General features: G+C 38.4%; 1 pseudogene; it reads left to right on the top strand.

Moving 5' to 3' along the window:
* Positions 1 to 9,329: 9,329 nt before the first annotated feature.
* Positions 9,330 to 18,623, top strand: LOC128068058 (gastric triacylglycerol lipase-like; annotated as a pseudogene).
* The last annotated feature ends 2,428 nt before the right edge of the window (positions 18,624 to 21,051 follow it).

Genomic DNA, 21,051 nt, shown 5'->3' on the forward strand with positions numbered 1-21,051 from the left:
CCTTTTATAAAAAGCAACAGAATTGCTCTACTCACACAAATTTTGAACAGTTTCTCCCTACTGAAGTGTGTTTCCAAGACATACTGAATCTCCTTTACAAAAATGCCTTGTTTGCCGTTACTGGATTTGACTAGGAGAACTTAAACAAGGTTTGTATTCATTGAAATTTCTATTCTGAATTTTTAAGCAACATTTTTGATTACTTGTCTCATCGTCACTTATAAATGGTGCTTTAGAAGAAGTAGAAGTAGCCTCAGAATTCTATTCATAATGTGCAGATAAGCCCAAGACAAATCACAAGTCATCGTTCCCAGATTTAACACCTCCAGGTCCCCTCCACTACCCTATTGCACCACAAAAGAAACAACATGTCTAAAAAGTATATAAAAAGCTCTATTCACTTTTGACTACCTGAATAATTAGTCAAATTCAGAGAGAGGACACATAGAGCTAAATAATTTGACAAGCTTCTCTGCAGGGGAAAAAAATGGTCTAGGCATTGAATAAATATTAGTTCAAATATTTTTAATGCTGATGAAGTGAAAGTGTTAGTTGCTCAGTTGTGTCCAACTCTATGTGATCCCATGGATTGTCTCCTCTGTCCATGAAATTTCCCAGGCAAGAATATTGGGGTGGGTCGCCATTCCCTTCTGCAAGGGATCTTTCTGACCCAGGGATTGAACCCAGGTCTCCTGCACTGCAGGCAGACTCTATCATCTGAGGCACTAGGGAAGCTCTTTAATGCTGATAGTCATGCCTATAAACTTTTTAAAACTTAATTCAGAGAGACTATCTATAAAAGACCTTTCCACACAGTTTGTCTCCTACTTCACTTGCTTTGCATTGATTTGATGTTTAAAAAATCTATGACAAAAAGCAGCATCATAAAATAGTCAAGAGTATTATTGTTGTTTAGTCACTAAGTTGTGTCCAATTCTTTGTGACCATACGGACTGTAGCTCAAGGGATTTCCCAGGGAAGAATACTGGAGTGGGGTGCCATTTCCTTCTCCAAAAGATCTTTCCAATCCAGGTTTCAAACCTGCATCTTCTGTACTGGCAGGCAGATTCTTTACTGCTGAGCCAACCGGGGAAGCCCAGTTAAGAGTATAGATTCAGGTTAAAATCCTCAATTAAAATCCAGTTTTTGGAGTCCAAGGAGAATGTCTGAAGAAGAACAACTGACTTATGCTCAGAGACTACTATTTTTAAAGATTCTCAGCTGACCCGTGTCCACACGAAGCCTGCGGAAGTGCTGGCCTAGTTCATGCATGGGAGTTGTTTCATCGCAAAAGAACAGAACTACACCAAGTCAGGTTACTCCTTTTTATCATCGGTGCTGTATTGATGGAGAAGTCTAGAGGCTACTGTAAAAATAACACTGAAAACCAGAAGCAGGAGGCTTAAATCCAAAGCCTGAAAACATTAGAGAACTCTTGAATTCAGGGAACATTAAGCAATAGGAGCTCATCAAATGCCTTCATACCTACACCGAAACCAAGCTCCACCCAAGGGCCAACAAGTTCCAAAACAAGACATACCACGCAAATTCTCCAGCAACACAGGAACACTCCCCTGAGTTTCAATATACAGGCAGCTCAAAATTATTCCAAAACCTTTGATGTCTCATAACCCATTACTGGTCACTCCATTGCACTCCAGAGAGAAGAAACCCAGCTCCACCCACCAGAACTCCAACACAAGCCTCCCTAACCAGGAAACCTTGACAAGCCACTGATACAACCCCACCCACAGTGAGGAAGCTCCATAATAAAGAGAACCCCACAAATTACCAGAATATTAAAAGGCCACCCCAAACGCAGCAATATAACCAAGATGAAGAGAGAGAGGAATACTCAGCAGGTAAAGGAACAGGAGAGTTGCCCACCAAACCAAACAAAAGAGGAAGAAGTAGGAAATCTATCTGAGAAGGAATTCTGAATATTGATAGTGAAAATGATTCAAAATCTTGAAATCAAAATGGAATCACAGATAAATAGCCTAGAGACAAGGATTGAGAAGATGCAAGAAACGTTTAACAAGGACCTAGAAGAAATAAAAAAGAGTCAAAATATAATGAATAACGCAATAAATGAGATCAGAAACACTCTGGAGGCAACAAATAGTAGAATAATGGAGGCAGAAGATAGGATTAGTGAAATAGAAGATAGAATGGTAGAAATAAATGAATCAGAGAGGAAACAAGAAAAACGAATTAAAAGAAATGAGGACAATCTTAGAGACCTCCAGGACAATATGAAACGCTCCAACATTTGAATTATAGGAGTCCCAGAAGAAGAAGACAGAAAGAAAGATCATGAGAAAATCCTTGAGGAGATAATAGTTGAAAACTTCCCTAAAATGGGGAAGGAAATAATCACCCAAGTCCAAGAAACACAGAGAGTTCCAAATAGGATAAACCCAAGGTGAAACACCCCAAGACACATATTAATCAAATTAACAAATATCAAACACAAAGAACAAATATTAAAAGCAGCAAGGGAAAAACAACAAATAACACACAAGGGGATTCCCATAAGGATAACAGCTGATCTTTCAATAGAAACTCTTCAGGCCAGGAGGGAATGGCAAGACATACTTAAAGTGATGAAAGACAATAACCTACAGCCCAGATTACTGTACCCAGCAAGGATCTCATTCAAATACGAAGGAGAAATCAAAAGCTTTACAGACAAGCAAAAGCTGAGAGAATTCAGCACCACCAAACCAGCTCTCCAACAAATTCTAAAGGATATTCTCTAGACAGGAAACACAAAAAGGGTGTATAAACCCGAACCCAAAACAATAAAAGAAAATGGTAACGGGATCATACTTATCAATAATTACCTTAAACGTAAATGGGTTGAACGCCCCAACCAAAAGGCAAAGACTGGCCGAATGGATACAAAAACAAGACCCCTCTATATGCTGCTTACAAGAGACCCACCTTAAAACAAGGGACACATACAGACTGAAAGTGAAGGGCTGGAAAAAGATATACCACGCAAATAGAGACCAAAAGAAAGCAGGAGTGGCAATACTCATATCCGATAAAACAGACTTTAAAACAAAGGCTGTGAAAAGAGACAAAGAAGGCCACTACATAATGATCAAAGGATCAATCCAAGAAGAAGATATAACAATTATAGATATATATGCACCCAATATAGGAGCACCGCAATATGTAAGACAAATGCTAACAAGTATGAAAGGGGAAATTAACAATAACACAATAATAGTGGGAGACTTTAATACCCCACTCACACCTATGGACAGATCAACTAAACAGAAAATTAACAAAGAAATGCAAACTTTAAATGAAACATTAGATCAGTTAGACCTAATTGATATCTATAGGACATTTCACCCCGAAACAATGAATTTCACCTTTTTTTCAAGTGCTCATAGAACCTTCTCCAGGATAGATCACATCCTGGGCCATAAATCTAAACTTGATAAATTCAAAAAAATCGAAATCATTCCAAGCATCTTTTCTGACCATAATGCATTAAGATTAGATCTCAATTACAGGAGAAAAACTATTAAAAATTCCAACATATGGAGGTTGAACAACACACTTCTGAATAACCAACAAATCACAGAAGAAATAAAAAAAGAAATCAAAATATGCATAGAAACAAATGAAAATGAAAACACAACAACCCAAAACCTGTGGGACACTATAAAACAGTGCTAAGAGGAAAGTTCATAGCAATACAGGCATACCTCAAGAAACAAGAAAAAAGCCAAATAAATAACCTAACTCTACAGCTAAAGCAACTAGAAAAGGAAGAATTGGAGAACCCCAGAGTTAGTAGAAGGAAAGAAATCTTAAAAATTAGGGCAGAAATAAATGCAAAAGAAACAAAAGAGACCATAGCAAAAATCAACAAAGCCAAAAGCTGGTTCTTTGAAAGGATAAATAAAATTGACAAACCATTAGCCAGACTCATCAAGAAGCAAAGAGAGAAAAATCAAATCAATAAAATTAGAAATGAAAATGGAGAGATCACAACAGACAACACAGAAATACAAAGGATCATAAGAGACTACTATCAGCAGTTGTATGCCAATAAAATGGACAATGTGGAAGAAATGGACAAATTCTTAGAAAAGTACAATTTTCCAAAACTGAACCAGGAAGAAATAGAAAATCTTAACAGACCCATCACAGGCACGGAAATTGAAACTGTAATCAGAAATCTTCCAGCAAACAAAAGCCCAGGTCCAGACGGCTTCACAGCTGAATTCTACCAAAAATTTCAAGAAGAGCTAACACCTATCCTACTCAAACTCTTCCAGAAAATTGCAGAGGAAGGTAAACTTCCAAACTCATTCTATGAGGCCACCATCACCCTAATACCAAAACCTGACAAAGATGTCACAAAAAAAGAAAACTACAGGCCAATGTCACTGATGAACATAGATGCAAAAATCCTCAACAAAATTCTAGCAATCAGAATCCAACAACACATTAAAAAGATCATACACCATGACCAAGTGGGCTTTATCCCAGGGATGCAAGGATTCTTCAATATCCGCAAATCAATCAATGTAATTCACCACATTAACAAATTGAAAAATAAAAACCATATGATTATCTCAATAGATGCAGAGAAGGCCTTTGACAAAATTCAACATCCATTTATGATAGAAACTCTCCAGAAAGCAGGGATAGAAGGAACATACCTCAACATAATAAAAGCTATATATGACAAACCCACAGCAAACATTATCCTCAATGGTGAAAAATTGAAAGCATTTCCCCTAAAGTCAGGAACAAGACAAGGGTGCCCACTTTCACCGCTACTATTCAACATAGTTCTGGAAGTTTTGGCCACAGCAATCAGAGCAGAAAAAGAAATAAAAGGAATCCAAATTGGAAAAGAAGTAAAACTTTCACTGTTTGCAGATGACATGATCCTCTACATAGAAAACCCTAAAGACTCCACCAGAAAATTACTAGAGCTCATCAATGAATATAGTAAAGTTGCAGGATATAAAATCAACACACAGAAGTCCCTTGCATTCCTATACACTAATAATGAGAAAGTAGAAAAAGAAATTAAGGAAACAGTTCCATTCACCATTGCAACAAAAAGAATAAAATACTTAGGAATATATCTACCTAAAGAAACTAAAGACCTATATATAGAAAACTATAAAACACTGATGAAAGAAATCAAAGAGGACACTAATAGATGGAGAAATATACCATGTTCATGGATCAGAAGAATCAATATAGTGAAAATGAGTATACTAGCCAAAGCAATTTACAAATTCAATGCAATCCCTATAAAGCTACCAGCCTTATTTTTCACAGAACTAGAACAAATAATTTCAAGATTTGTATGGAAATACAAAAAACCTCGAATTGCCAAAGCAATCTTGAGAAATAGGAATGGAACTGGAGGAATCAACTTGCCTGTCTTCAGGCTCTACTACAAAGCCACAGTCAACAAGACAGTATGGTACTGGCACAAAGACAGACATATAGATCAATGGAACAAAATAGAAAGCCCAGAGATAAATCCACACACATATGGACACCTTATCTTTGACAAAGGAGGCAAGAATATACAATGGAGTAAAGACAATCTCTTTAACAAGTGGTGCTGGGAAAACTGGTCAACCACTTGTAAAAGAATGAAACTAGATCACTTTCTAACACTGCACACAAAAATAAACTCAAAATGGATTAAAGATCTAAATGTAAGACCAGAAACTATAAAACTCCTAGAGGAGAACATAGGCAAAACACTCTCAGACATAAATCACATCACCATCGCAGATTCATGTTGATGTATGGCAAAACCAATACAATATTGCAAAGTAAAAACATAAGATAAAATCTGAAAAAAATAAAAATATTAGCAAGATCCTCTATGACCCACCTCCCAGAATATTGGAAATAAAAGAAAAAATAAACAAATGGGACCTAATTAAAATTAAAACCTTCTGCACAACAAAAGAAACTATAAGCAAGGTGAAAAGACAATTTTCAGAATGGGAGAAAATAATAGCAAATGAAGCAACTGACAAACAACTAATCTCAAAAATATACAAGCAACTTATGCAGCTCAATTCCAGAAAAATAAACGACCCAATCAAAAAATGGGCCAAAGAACTAAATAGACATTTCTCCAAAGAAGACATACATAGGGCTAACAAACACAGTAAAAGATGCTCAACATCACTCATTATCAGAGAAATGCACATCAAAACCACAATGAGGTACCATTTCACACCAGTCACAATGGCTGCAATCCAAAAGTCTACAAGCAATAAATGCTGGAGAGGGTGTGGAGAAAAGAGAACCCTCTTACACTGTTGGTGAGAATGCAAACTAGTACAGCCACTATGGAGAACAGTGTGGAGATTCCTTAAAAAAACTGGAAATACAACTGCCTTATGACCCAGCAATCCCACTGCTGGGCATACACACCGAGGAAACCAGAATTGACAGAGATACGTGTACCCCAGTGTTCTTTGCAGAGCTGTTTATAATAGCCAGGACATGGAAACAACCTAGATGTCCATCAGCAGATGAATGGATAAGAAAGCTGTGGTACATATATACAATGGAGTATTACTGAGCCATTAAAAAGAATACATTTGAATCAGTTCTAATGAGGTGGATGAAACTGGAGCCTATTATACAGAGTGAAGTAAGCTAGAAAGAAAAACACCAATACAGTATACTAATGCATATATATGGAATTTAGAAAGATGGTAATGATAACCCTGTATGCGAGAAAGCAAAAGAGACACAGATGTATAGAACAGTGTTTTGGACTCTGTGGGAGAGGGAGAGGGTGGGATGATTTGGGAGAATGGCATTGAAACATGTATAATATCATATAAGAAATGAATCGCCAGTCTAGGTTCGATGCAAGGTACAGGATGCTTGGGGCTGGTGCACTGGGATGACCCAGAGGGATAGTATGGGGAGGGAGGTGGGAGGGGGGTTCAGGATTGGGAACACGGTGTACGCCCATGGCAGATTCATGGGGATGTATGGCAAAACCAATACAATATTGTAAAGTAATTAGCCTCCAAATAAAATAAATAAATTTAAATTTTAAAAAAGAAAGGAAAAAACCTTCATATTAAAATATGATATACATACATGAACAAAAAAAATAAATAAACAATTGTTTCTCCCCAGATTTTAAAATTTTATTTATTTTCAGTTAGAGGATAATTTCTTTTAAATGTTGTGTTGGTTTCTGCCATACATCAGCATGAATCAGCCATAGGCATACATATGTTCGCTCCCTCCTGAACCTCCCTCCCACCCCCTACCCCATCCCACCACTCTAGGCTGTCACAAAGCCCTGGTTTGAGTTTCCTGATTCATACAGAAAATTCCCACTGGCTATTTTATATACAGTAGTGTATTGTTTCCATGCTACTCTCTCCATTCATCCCACCCTCTCCTCTCCTTCTTTACATCCATAAGTTTTTCTCTATATCTGTCTCCATAGCTGCTCTGCAAATAGGTTCATCAGTACCATCTATCTAGATTCCACATATATGGGTTAATATGCAATAATTGTTTTTCTTTTTCTGACTTACTTCACTCTGTATGACTTCCCTGGTGGCTCAGATGGCAAAGCGTCTGCCTACAATGCAGGAGACCCGGGTTCAATCCCTGGGTCAGGAAGATCTCCTGGAGAAGGAAATGGCAACCCACTCCAGTATTCTTGCCTGGAAAATCCCGCAGACAGGGAAGCCTGGTAGTCTACAGTCCATGGGGTCGCAAAGAGTCGGACACAACTGAGCAACTTCATTTTCGCTTTCACTCTGTATAATAGGCTCTAGCTTCATCCACATCATTAGTGCTGACTTGGATGAATTCCTTTTATGGCAGGAATACACAGAAGAACTGTACAAAAAAGATCTTCAAGACCAAGATAATCACGATGGTGTGATCACGCACCTAGAGCCAGACATTCTGGAATGTGAAATCAACTGGGCCTTAGGAAGCATCGCTATGAACAAAGCTAGTGGAGGTGATGGAATTCCAGTTGAGCTGTTTCAAATCCTGAAAGATGATGCTGTGAAAGTGCTGCACTCAATATGCCAGCAAATTTGGAAAACTCAGCAGTGGCCACAGGACTGGAAAAGGTCAGTTTTCATTCCAATCCCAAAGAAAGGCAATATCAAAGAATGCTCAAACTACTGCACAATTGCACTCATCTCACATGCTAGTAAAGTAATGCTCAAAATTCTCCAAGCCAGGCTTCAGCAATACGTGAAACGTGAACTCCCTGATGTTCAAGCTGGTTTTAGAAAAGGCAGAGGAACCAGAGATCAAATTGCCAACATCCACTGGATCATCAAAAAAGCAAGAGAGTTCCAGAAAAACATCTATTTCTGCTTTATTGACTATGCCAAAACCTTTGACTGTGTGGATCACAACAAACTGTGGAAAATTCTGAAAGAGATGAGAATACCAGATCACCTGACCTGCCTCTTGAGAAACCTATATTCAGGTCAGGAAGCAACAGTTAGAACTGGACATGGAACAACAGACTGATTCCCAATAGGAAAAGGAGTATGTCAAGGCTGTATATTGTCACCCTGCTTATTTAACTTATATGCAGAGTACATCATCAGAAACGCTGGGCTGGAAGAGGCACAAGCTGGAATCAAGATTGCCGGGAGAAATATCAATAACCTCAGATATGCAGATGACACCACCCTTATGGCAGAAAGTGAAGAGGAACTAAAAAGCCTCTTGATGAAAGTGAAAGTGAAAGTGGAGAGTGAAAAAGTTGGCTTAAAGCTCAACATGCAGAAAACGAAGGTCATGGCATCTGGTCCCATCACTTCATGGGAAATAGATGGGGAAACAGTGGAAACAGTGCCAGACTTTATTCTGGGGGGCTCCAAAATCACTGCAGATGGTGATTGCAGCCATCAAATTAAAAGATGCTTACTCATTGGAAAAAAAGTTATGACCAACCTCGATAGCATATTCAAAAGCAGAGACATTACTTTGCCAACAAAGGTCTGTCTAGTCAAGGCTATGCTTTTTCCAGTGGTCATGTATGGATATGAGAGTTGGACTGTGAAGAAAGCTGAGTGCCAAAGAATTGATTCTTTTGAACTGTGATGTTGGAGAAGACTCTTGAGAGTCCTTTGGACTGCAAGGAGATCCAACCAGTCCATTCTGAAGGAGATCAGCCCTGGGATTTCTTTGGAAGGAATGATGCTAAAACTGAAACTCCAGTACTTTGGCCATCTCATGTGAAGAGCTGACTCATTGAAAAGACTCTGATGCTTGGAGGGATTGGGGACTGGAGGAGAAGGGGACGACCGAGGATGAGATGGCTGGATGGCATCACTGACTCGATGGACATGAGTCTGAGTGAACTCAGGGAGCTGATGATGGACAGGGAGGCCTGGAGTGCTGATTCTTGGGGTCACAAAAAGTCAGACATGACTGAGCAACTGAACTGAACTGAATATTCCATTGTATATATGTACCACAGCTTCTTTATTATTTCATCTGTCGATGGACATCTAGGTTGCTACTATGTCTTAGCTATTGTAAATAGTCCTGCAAGGAACATTGGGTCCATGGGTCTTTTCTCAATTATGGTTTTCTCAGGGTATATGCCCAGTAGTAACATCATTGGGTCATACAGTAGTTTTATTTCTACTTTTTTACGGAGTCTCCATACTGTCTTCCATAGTGGTCATATCAATTTTCATTCACACTAATAGTGTGAGATGGTTCCTTTTTCTCCACTCTCTCTAGAATTTATTATTTATAAAATTCCCTCCACCCCAAGTTTTGAAAACTATGTTAGTGGGTCAAACTGATGTTTTAAGATAAATGCACATCTTCATGTGTGAAAGTGCTCCTACCCAAGTGTGGGAGAAGATGATGGCTAGAGACTGAAATACTCAGAGAATGTGAGTAAGGTGGTGAAGTCGCTCAGTCGTGTCCGACTCTTTGCGACCTCATGGACTTCTCCGTCCATGGGATTCTCCAGGCAAGAATACTGGAGTGGATTGCCATTTCCTTCTCCAGGGGATCTTCCCGACCCAGGGATTGAACCCGGGTCTCCCGCATTGGAGGCAAATACTTTAACCTCTGAGCCACCAGGGAAGCCCCAGAGAATGTGGAGAGAGCGATATATATATCTTATGTCTTATATATATATAAAGAGAGCGAGAATTAAATAATTCATTTGCCTTCCAGAAAGCATTCATTTTGGTAATAGTGAGTGTGACTCTCCAGCATTATAAAGTTTACTTATATACTTCAAAATTAGGATTTTGTTTTGTTTCTGGCCATGCCACTCAGCATATATCAACCAATCCTGACTCCCCAATCATGGACTGAACTCATGCCCTCTGCAGTGGAAGCACAAAATTCTAACCACTGGACAACCAAGGAAGTCCCCAAATTAATATATTTATGTGTGAAATTTATTTATATCTTAGGTAAAATATAATTCTCCATTAAAAATTTAAACCTCGATTATACTTTATATAGGACTTCCCTCATAGCTAAGTTGGTAAAGAGTTCACCTGCAATGCAGGAGACCTGGGTTCAATCCCTGGGTTGGAAGATCTCCTGGAGAAGGGAAAGGCTACTCACTCCAGTATTCTGGTCTGAAGAATTTGGTCTGGGTCACAAAAATTAAATCCTTGATTATACTTTACATAGAGATTTTTCTTAGGAAAGCTTCTTGTCTCTTTGTCAACTTCTTTCGAGTCTTGGCCATGGAATTTGGAAAAGGAAAGACTAAGCAGTGCTCTGAATGTTTAACAGGAGCAGCCTGCTTTGCCACTGGCTCTAGCTCCTAATTTCTAACTTGGAATGAAATCTGACATTCTCAAATCAATAAGGGGAGAATGGCACACTATTAGATTTCCTATGAGAAGACAGAAGGTGTTTGAAAATATATTCAGTATTTATTAGCAATGTGTATGAGGTATTCTGAAAAATTCATTTTACTTTAGCAATTCCAATAACATTCAAGGAATGATTTTGGTGTTGGAGACTTGACCAGATTAGGTCACTCACAGTCACCAGTCTTGGTATCCTATGTATGTCATCCTCTTTTGATCTCCCCATCTCAACTCCAACTGTTAACTTCCCTTTGGCCTTCTCTCAGGCTACCTCTATTCAAAACCTGGGGTCTTTGAATTGAGATCCTTGCACTGTTTAGTTTAAACAGCATAAACTAATTTTTAGTCCCTTAAGACAAGTCCTCAGAAGCCTTTGATGATGAGGTTGATTACAATCACATTTGGATATGAGGGTTTCATGAGAGAGTAGGGGAAGCTATAACCCTGAAACTGAAAAAACTGCCGAGTTGTGAACAGCACACAATGCAGCCTTTCCCAGGTGGAGGTGGGAGCAGGATTATGTGAGTGCAGGCGTCCCTGATGAAAAGTATCCATTAGGAAGAAGGGAAGAGTTGGTGCAGATATTTGCAGTAGGAATAGAGAACCATCAGGGCACTTAAAGGTTTGAAAATGAGCAGTGGCCACTGATTAAGTCATTTTCATCATGTGGAGTACAATGAGTGAACAAAACAGCTATTCAATAGGCCATGTTTGAATCCAGATACAGAAAACAATAATACAAACATTTATCTGTATTATCAATGTTTGAGTCACATCTGACCTGCCATTCTGAGAGGATTAAAGGAAGTTCTCAGATCCTGAATCACTGACTGCTTTGTTTGTTTTATTCACAATTTAAAAAAAAAAAAAAAAAAAAAACAGATCATTCCAGGTAGCAATTTTCTTTCCCTCTTTGGAAAGACGGTGTATCCATTTCCTAGGTCTGCCTTAACAAACTACCACAAAATGCATGGCTTAAAATAACAGAAAATTATTGTCTTATCTTCCTGGAATTTGGAAGTCTGAAATCAAGGTGTTTGAAGGGCCATGCACCCTCTGAAATCTGTTGGAAAATCCTTCATCACCTCTTTCTTGGTTATGATGGTTTGCCAGAAGTCTCTTTTGCTCCTTGCCTGGCAGCTGAATAGCTTCAGTCTCTGCCTGTATTATCATATGGCATTCTCTCTGTGTGGCTCTATCTTCAAAAGGCCATTGTCTTAAAAGGCCCTGAGTATTGGCTCAGCTTAATGTAAATTATTTCTTCTGTAATAACCCTATTTCCAAATGCAGTGACATTCTAAGGTATTAGGGGTCAGAGCTTGAGCAAGTGTCTTTTGAGAGGCATTGGGGGTAGGGAAACACAATTCAACCCATAACAGATAGTAAAATGTAGCTATGTAAAAAAGTCCTCAGTAGTAGGTTAATATATGAAACAATCTTTGGGGAAACAGAATAAGGTACACAATGAGAAGAAATAATGAGAGTAATAGAAGTGTAAAAACTGTATGATAGATGTGGCGGTAAGGCACAGCAGAACCGGAAGATAAGGTGACAAATGGGATATCCGTGAAGCAAATAGCAAGGCAGTAAATACTATGACTTTACAATGAAACATGCACTGCATCGTGCTAATAAATTTTTCCTTGATAGGTTCAAAATGTGATGGCTATGTGTTTTATCCACATGTTTGGAAATGCATTTTCTTTACTAGGAAAAAAAGCCATTAACCCTGAAGCCAATATGGATATTGTAAGTTATTTTTATCATTAATTTAAAAAATATTTGGCACTATAATTTTCAATCATTCTTTTAAAATTTCTTTTGTGATAAAATCTGAAAGTTCTCCTTACATAGTATATGTTATATCAACCCATAAGTTTGACTTTAAGGGTCATAAAAATGGCCAAATGAACTCGTGAAGCTAAATGTTTTGTTTTTTCTCCATTCAGAGTGAGATAATTTCCTACTGGGGTTACCCAAGTCAAGAGTATGAAGTTACCACTGCAGATGGCTACATCCTTCAGCTCAACCGGATTCCTCATGGGAAGAATGATACTAATCATTTAGATAGGATTGGAGTGAGGGGAAAAGTGAAAGTCATTAAGTCCAAGTCAAATACATTCCAGTCATTCTAATCATAGAATATGAGATTAAGTTACTTGTAAAAAATGAACCTTGAATTTCTGAGATTAAGTTGACAGTCTATTAACACTTAATTTACATTGATCTCTATGATGTGAAAATGAAGTATGTATGTGCTAAGTCATTCCTGTAATGTCCAAATCTGTGTGATCCTAGGACTGCAGCCCTCCAGGCTCCTCTGTCCATGGGATTCTCCGGGGAAGAGTACTGGAGTGGGTTGCCATGCCCTCCTCCAGGACATCTTTCTGACCCATAGAGTGAACCTGTGCCTCTTATGTCCCTTGCATTGGCAGGTGGATTCTTTACCACTAGCGCCACCTGGTGAAGCACACACTGGCCAATAAATTTCATTTGGTGTACTGGGTGGAAATTCAGAGTCCCTGGATAGAAGCCCCAGGACTTTCAACCACTTTTTTTGTCTGGGATTCTTCACTTACCCAAGTGTGTATTAGCACTGCTTTTCCTGGTATAACAGCAGAGATCTGGTTCAGTCCTACTTTCTGCCCAAGTTCCCAGAATGTGGGTGCTCAGTCACTTCAGTCATGTCTGACTCTTTGCAACCCCATGGACTGTAGGTCATCCAGAATTCTGTCCACAGAATTCTCCAGGCAAGATTACTGGAATGGGTTGCCATGCCCTCTCCAGGGTTATCTTCCTGACCAAGGGACTGACCCCACATGTCCTGTGTCTCCTGCATGGCAGGCAGATTATTTACTGTTGAGCCACCAGGGAATCTCAAGTGCTCAGAATAAGCAGATGCTATTCTAAGTTCAGGAGGGTAACTTTTTTCTTTAATAATCTGCACATGAATTTTTAAGACCCCAAACATTCCTGTTTCTGGATATTTCTTTCAACTTTTCATGAAGTGTAAATTCTTTACACATAGAAAGAATGTTAACTTGTAAATCCTAGAAATTAAAAACTTTCACTAATGAAATTTAACTTAAGGAGGTCTGGCAAAAAGAAGACATAGGACCCCATAGAAGTGGCTATTCTTTTGCACTGAGAATTAGAGAATAGCATTTCTATTATTAGTATAAAATAACCTTAATAAATTGTTAACTCATTTCTTTGCCATACAAACTAAACAATCCTAACAATAGCTGGTGCTTTGAAAACCCGTGTTGTACTTTCCAATAGACTTTCTTGTTTAAAAACATTTTCTTTGCTTCTTTTCAGTCCAAAAACCAGTTGTGTACTTGCAGCATGGTCTGTTTGTAACTGGCAGTATCTGGATTTCCAATCTTCCCAACAGTAGCCCGGGCTTCCTTCTGGAAGATGCTGGGTATGATGTGTGGATAGGGAACAGCAGGGGAAGTAGGTGGTCCCAGAAACACTTATACCTGAAAACAGATTCCAAAGAATTCTGGGCTTTCAGGTAAGGAAGGAAAAAATCTGCATTGTTGTATTTTGACTTTAAAATGTGCTTTTTAAATTATCATATTTAAATAAATTTCTAAAACTGAAATGAAGGTATTTCATTTAAAATATGTAACTTGAAAATATTTTTAAGGATTTATATAGAAAACTGCCCTAGATTTTTTATATTGTTATTAATGAGCTAAGAATTAAGATGAAAATTTGTCAGAGACATTATTTCCTCTTCTTCCCTCAAATTGAAAGTGAAAGAAAATGAAAGTGTTAGTTGCCCAGTCATGTCTGACTCTTTGCAACTCCATGGACTGTATAGCCCACCAGGCTCCTCTGTCCATGGAATTCTGTAGGCAAGAATACTGGAGTAACTAGCCATTCTTTTCTCCAGAGGATCTTCCCAACCCAGGGATCAAAACCGGGTCTCCTGCATTGCAGGCAGATTCTTTGCCATCTGATCCACCAGGGAAGCCCACCAAATATTAATCATGTTACCAACATATCCACTACATTTTACTTTGTGTGTCAACACTGCTATTTTTAGGGGGGAAAAAGTGGAGGAGGGAGGAGAAGACAAGAGTGAAAAATGTACATGGTTACTTACTTTTTGCAATGGAAAAGTAGAATAATGTAAAGCATCTGCTGTCACCAATTGCCAAAAAAAAAAAAAAAAAAATTGATTTTCTACTTTCACTTCCATACCCCAGCAGCGGTTTTTGTCTGCTATTTTTAAATAGTATATTGTTCGTATTTCTCTTATGGGAAAACCATAAAATGCAATATCTTAGATTTTAAGATCTAAAGCAAAAGCACTCTGAAATTTAGTCCATCACTTATTGGCTGTGCCCACAGGCACAGTTTCTGTTTCTTCAGCTCTAGAATGTGTGTAGTCATATACTTACCTCAAAGAAATTTTGTGAACTAGGAATGAAGTGGTGATTAGAAGCAGGTAGCATATTGCTTGGAGAAGGCAATGGCACTCCACTCCAGTACTCTTGCCTGGAAAATCCCATGGGCAGATGAGCCTGGTAGGCTGCAGTCTGTGGGGTCGCTAAGAGTCGGACATGACTGAGCGACTTCACTTTCACTTTTCACTTTCCTGCATTGGAGAAGGAAATGGCAACCCACTCCAGTGTTCTTGCCTGGAGAATCCCAGGGACGGTGGTGGGCTGCCGTCTATGGGGTCGCACAGAGTCAGACACAACTAAAGCGACTTAGCAGCAGCAGCAGCAGCATATTGCTTGCTTGTTTAGTCACTAAGTCATGTCGGATTCTTTGCAACCCCATGGACTATAGTCCACCAGGCTTCTCTGTCTGCGGGATTTCGTAGGCAAGAATACTGGAGTGGGTTACAATTTCTTTCTCCAGGGATCTTCTGGACCCAAGGATTGAACTACTGTCTCCTGCATTGGCAGGCAGGTTCTTTTCCACTGAGGCACCTGGGAAGCTCTAGGTAACATATTGTTGTTGTTGCTCAATCACTAAGCCATGTCTGACTCTCTTTGACACCATGAACTACAGCAGACCAGGCTTCCCTGTCCTCTACTAAAACATGGTCCATTGGAGGAGGGAATGGCAAACAACTCCAGTATTCTTGCCTGGAAAATCCCATGGACAGAGGAGCCTGGCAGGCTACCGTCCATGGGTCGCAAAGGGTTGGACATGACTGAGTGACCAACACACACATTCTTGCCACGAGAACCCCAAGAACTGTATTAAAAAGTCACATATTAGCAGGTAACAAATGTGAAAGTGAAAGTGTTAATCACTCGATCACTCTTTGTGACCCCATGAACTCCTGTGTCCATGCACCGCAGTCAGATTCTTTACCATCTGAGCCACCATGTTAGCCCTGGTAACAAACAAGATGTGTGGAATTAGTGCTAGGTCTCATGACCCTTCTAAAGTCCATTAAACAGAGGATAAGTTTCTTATTCTGCTCAATATGCTTTAATAGCTAAACAGGAAAAGAATCTGGAAAGAATAGACACATGTATATGTATAACTGAATCATTTTGCTATATACCTGAAACTAACATAGTATTGTTAATAAACTACACTGCAATATAAAATTAAAATTTTATTAGAAAACATAATTTTTTAAGTTTTACAAAATTAAAACAAGTTTCATGCATTTTTGTTTCACGAAGTTATGATGAAATGATAAAATGTGATCTTCTAGCCACCATTGATTTTGTTGTGAAGAAAACAGGACAAAAACAAATTTACTATATGTAGGCTATTCTCTGGGAACAACTATAGGTATGGTAAGAAATATAAAAACTGATTATGGTATAATTTTTGTTTTAAAGATTTAACAAAGAAAACATTTTTTTGAAAATAAATAATTTTAGAGATCATACATATTAGCTATAATTATTTAGAACATACAGACAATCTGAAAAGGAACACATTTAAATGCCAATGATACTTGTTTTATTATGGAGTATACGTGTATAGTCTTTCTAGAATAAACCAAATGGATATCATCACCTATTAACATGATCTCTCTAATCATACCACATGTATTAAAGAAGATGTATATGCAGAGAGTCACCTGAGACTCTTTGTAGCTAGAATTTCTAAGACTGAGGACTTGGCATGTGTGTGTATTTTTTTTATTTTTCCTTATAGTGTTTTTTAAATAGAAAGTTGATGTGTTGATACTCTTTAGGAGAAGTCTGAAGTTTGGTTGGTATGACTTCTTTGAGCAGTGACATTCTGCTGCCCAGTGAGCTTTGTTTGCACTTTGCCTGTGGGTAGTATGAGGCATATTAATTTTCATACTGGGAATTCTATAAGGACTAAATGTTTCCAAACTTTTCAACTGATATGTAAAAATTAATTAATTCATTGTTTCAATGTACAGTGTACCTACTATTTGAAATATACTTTGTTGCCTGGCATTTGCAATGTATATTGTATGCTAAAGAAATCTCAAGCTTGTGATCTAAGAAGGCAGTTTGTCTTCCTCATCACTACTGGTATTTTGCTGTAGGGGATGTGGAGGGTGCGCAGTCCTGTGCATAATACGGTGTTTGCTAGTAGCTCTGGTCTCTAGCCCCCAGATTCTAGTAGTACCCTCTTTGCATACTTGGAGTTGCAACAATGAAAAATGTGTCCAGATTTTGCCAAATGTCCCTTGGGGGTTGCAAATCACCACTATTAGAGAACTACTACAAAAGGGATGATATTTCCAGCAGGCTTATGGTCAGTCAGATGAATAGGAAGGAGGCTAGCAGAGAGGAGAGTTAAATAGCCAATTAAGCATGAAAGGCCACTCTCCTAGGATTCATGATACTTTAGAGACACCTCAAAATGTTTCATTTCTTTTAAAATTAGAAGAATAAAGACATGCAATTCATTTCAGATTATATTCATCTTTATATCAGTCACAAAATATAGTTGTACATAGATTTACGTGTGCATGTGTGTGTGCAGGTATGTGTGTGTCTGTGTGTGTAGGAAGGGACCTGTGAAGGCAAAGGCATCTGGGGCATTGAAAGGCATCATGTGACCATAGAAGAAAACATTTCCTTTGAACACAGTTATTAGGGAAGATTTTATGAGGACAAAAAAAAGAATGGTAAACTGGATCTTGAATGTTGATGATCTTTTGAAAGACAGATGGCTCAGCCTCCTTTTCGGAAAAGAGGCCAAAACAGTAGAGGATATATCTAGGCCCGCAGTGTGTTTAATCAGATTCAAGGATATCAGTAGAGACAGAAGCAGATGGAACAGCCTTGTGATAGGAGGGATGGGTTATATTTTCTAAATGTTTTAATAATGAAATAAAACACTAAGGGTCACTGAAGGTTAGTGATGGAATCAGCAAGTACTCAGAGTGAGTGCAAAAAAGTCAAATAGAATTGAATTTCAAGAAATTAACCTGGTGTTGATGTGCAGGGTAAATTGTAGAGAAAATCTCTAGAGACCAGTTTGATGAAAAGATAACAGCTCTATTATGTAATCTTAGGTAAACTAGTCAAATAACAATGGAAATTTGAAGCAAGATGGAATTCAAGTAAACTAGTCTATTGTTTAATTTCAGCTTTTGGAGCATTTACAATAAATCCACAACTGGCTGAAAAGATTAAAATCCATTTGTCCCTGGCTCCAGTCAATACTAATAGATATATAACAAGTATAGTTCGAAGTCTTGCTTATATCAAATCAACATTATTCAAGGTTTATGGTTGGTTATATCACATGCTTAGTTTTCAAAATGTGGGAATGTGAACAAAACATTAAAAAATGAAACCGACATAGCCTCCTGTTGGATAAAAATGCTCTGTTTCCCCTGCTGACTTGACTGCAATGCAACTCTCCCCTAAACTTGATGCTGCATTGTGCACGGTGCTCAGCCTTGCGTTACCCAGTTTATTAAGTGTATTTTTCTTTTTTTACTTATATGCATTGCCTATCATTTGAAATCATTATTAATACAGTTTCTTCTTATACAAAATCCACAATCTGTATTTCTCTCTCCAGTTTACTATCTTGATCTCCTTTTAATTTTGCACACAGAAATTTTAATAGGTTGATTGTTTTCTCCTTTCAACTTCCTTTCTGTTTTCCATCATCTTGTCCCTGCCTACACTAATGACTCTATATTGTACTTGCAGTCATTATTTTAATGATATATTTAGAGTAGAAATATTGTGTTATTGTTGTTCAATCGCTCAGTCATGTGCAACTCTTTTCAACCCCATGGACTTCAGCACGCCAGACTTCCCTGTCTGTCATCACCCCCTGGAGCTTACTCAAACTCATGTCTATTGAGTCGGTGACGCCATCCAACCATCTAGTCCTCTGTCATCACCTTCTCCTGCCTCAATATTTTCCAGCATCAGGGCAGCAAGTTTTTTAAAGATACTAATGAGAGATAAATGGAATGATTGGAAATCCTATTGCCCATGGTAATAACAATAGTCAATTACATTTGTTGTTGTTGTTTAGTCACTAAGTTGTGTCTGACTCTTTTCTGACCCCATGAACGTAGCCCACCAGGTTCCTCTGTCCAAGGGATTTCCCAGGCAAGAATGCTGGAGTGGGTTGCCATTTCCTTCTGCAGGGAATCTTCCTTACCCAGGGATCGAACCCAGGTCTCTTGCATCTCTGCGTTGGCAGGTGGATTCTTTTACCTGAGCCACCAGGGAAGCCCTGGTTGATGTTACCTTGATGAAAATTTCCAGAGCATCTGCTCCATCTTGAACCACTGATAAAATGTCATGGTTCTAGTTCCTCTGCATCCTTGCCATCAGTTCAGGTTAAAGTTTTAGCCATTATAATTGTTGCGCTTCCTTGTGGCTTTAATTTGCATTGATCTATTGACTAATGATTGGGCATCTTTTCATGTATATATTTACAGACTTCCATCTCCACTCCTCAGAGCTTATAATTTTAACTAGCTTATCATTTTTATTTCCAGCTAGTTTTATGCATTTATGTACTGTTAAAAATATAGGTAATGTTGCCATGAATTTGTTTTGCTCCCTTTTGTATAAAAGGTGTTAATTATCAAACTGGGTTTAGGCAAAACATTAAACAGAATCAACTACATTCTATTGTGTAGAGTAGGTAGACATTTAATTTTATGAAGATTTTTATGGTAATTCTAAAAGACAGTAATTATTAGTTCTCCATATTTATTCTTCTTTTTAAAAATTATTCTCCAGGGATATCTTCTTGCACTAAACTTTAAAGTTAGCTGCCAATTTCTCTTAAGCAAACAAAACAAAACTTTGTTGAGGTCTTGAATCTTCCAATTTATTTTTTTTGTTGTTTTTTTTTTAATTTTTATTTTTACTTTATTTTACTTTACAATACTGTATTGGTTTTGCCATACATTGACATGAATCCACCACGGGTGTACATGCTTTCCCAAACATGAACCCCCCTCCCACCTCCCTCCCCATAACATCTCTCTGGGTCATCACTGTGCACCAGCCCCAAGCATGCTGTTTCCTGCGTCGAACATAGACTGGCAATTCGATTCTTACATGATAGTATACATGTTACAATGCCATTCTCCCAAATCATCCCACCCTCTCCCTCTCCCTCAGAGTCCAAAAGTCCGTTATACACATCTGTGTCTTTTTTGCTGTCTTGCATACAGGGTCGTCATTGCCATCTTTCTAAATTCCATATATATGTGTTAGTATACTGTATTGGTGTTTTTCTTTCTGGCTTACTTCACTCTGTATAATAGGCTCCAGTTTCATCCATCTCATCAGAACTGATTCAAACGTATTCGTTAATGGCTGAGTAATACTCCATTGTGTATATGTACCACAGCTTTCTTATCCATTCATCTGCTGATGGACATCTAGGTTGTTTCCATGTCCTGGCTATTATAAACAGTGCTGCGATGAACATTGGGGTACATGTGTCTCTTTCAATTCTGGTTTCCTCGGTGTGTATGCCCAGCAGTGGGACTGCTGGGTCATAAGGTAGTTCTATTTGCAATTTTTTAAGAAATCTCCACACTGTTCTCCAAAGTGGCTGTACTAGTTTGCATTCCCACCAACAGTGTAAGAGGGTTCCCTTTTCTCCACACCCTCTCCAGCATTTATTGCTTGCAGATTTTTGGATCGCAGACATTCTGACTGGTGTGAAGTGGTACCTCATTGTGGTTTTGATTTGCATTTGAATCTTCCAATTTATA

Source organism: Budorcas taxicolor, chromosome 23 (genome assembly GCF_023091745.1).
Source record: "Budorcas taxicolor isolate Tak-1 chromosome 23, Takin1.1, whole genome shotgun sequence".
Lineage (NCBI taxonomy): Eukaryota > Metazoa > Chordata > Mammalia > Artiodactyla > Bovidae > Budorcas > Budorcas taxicolor.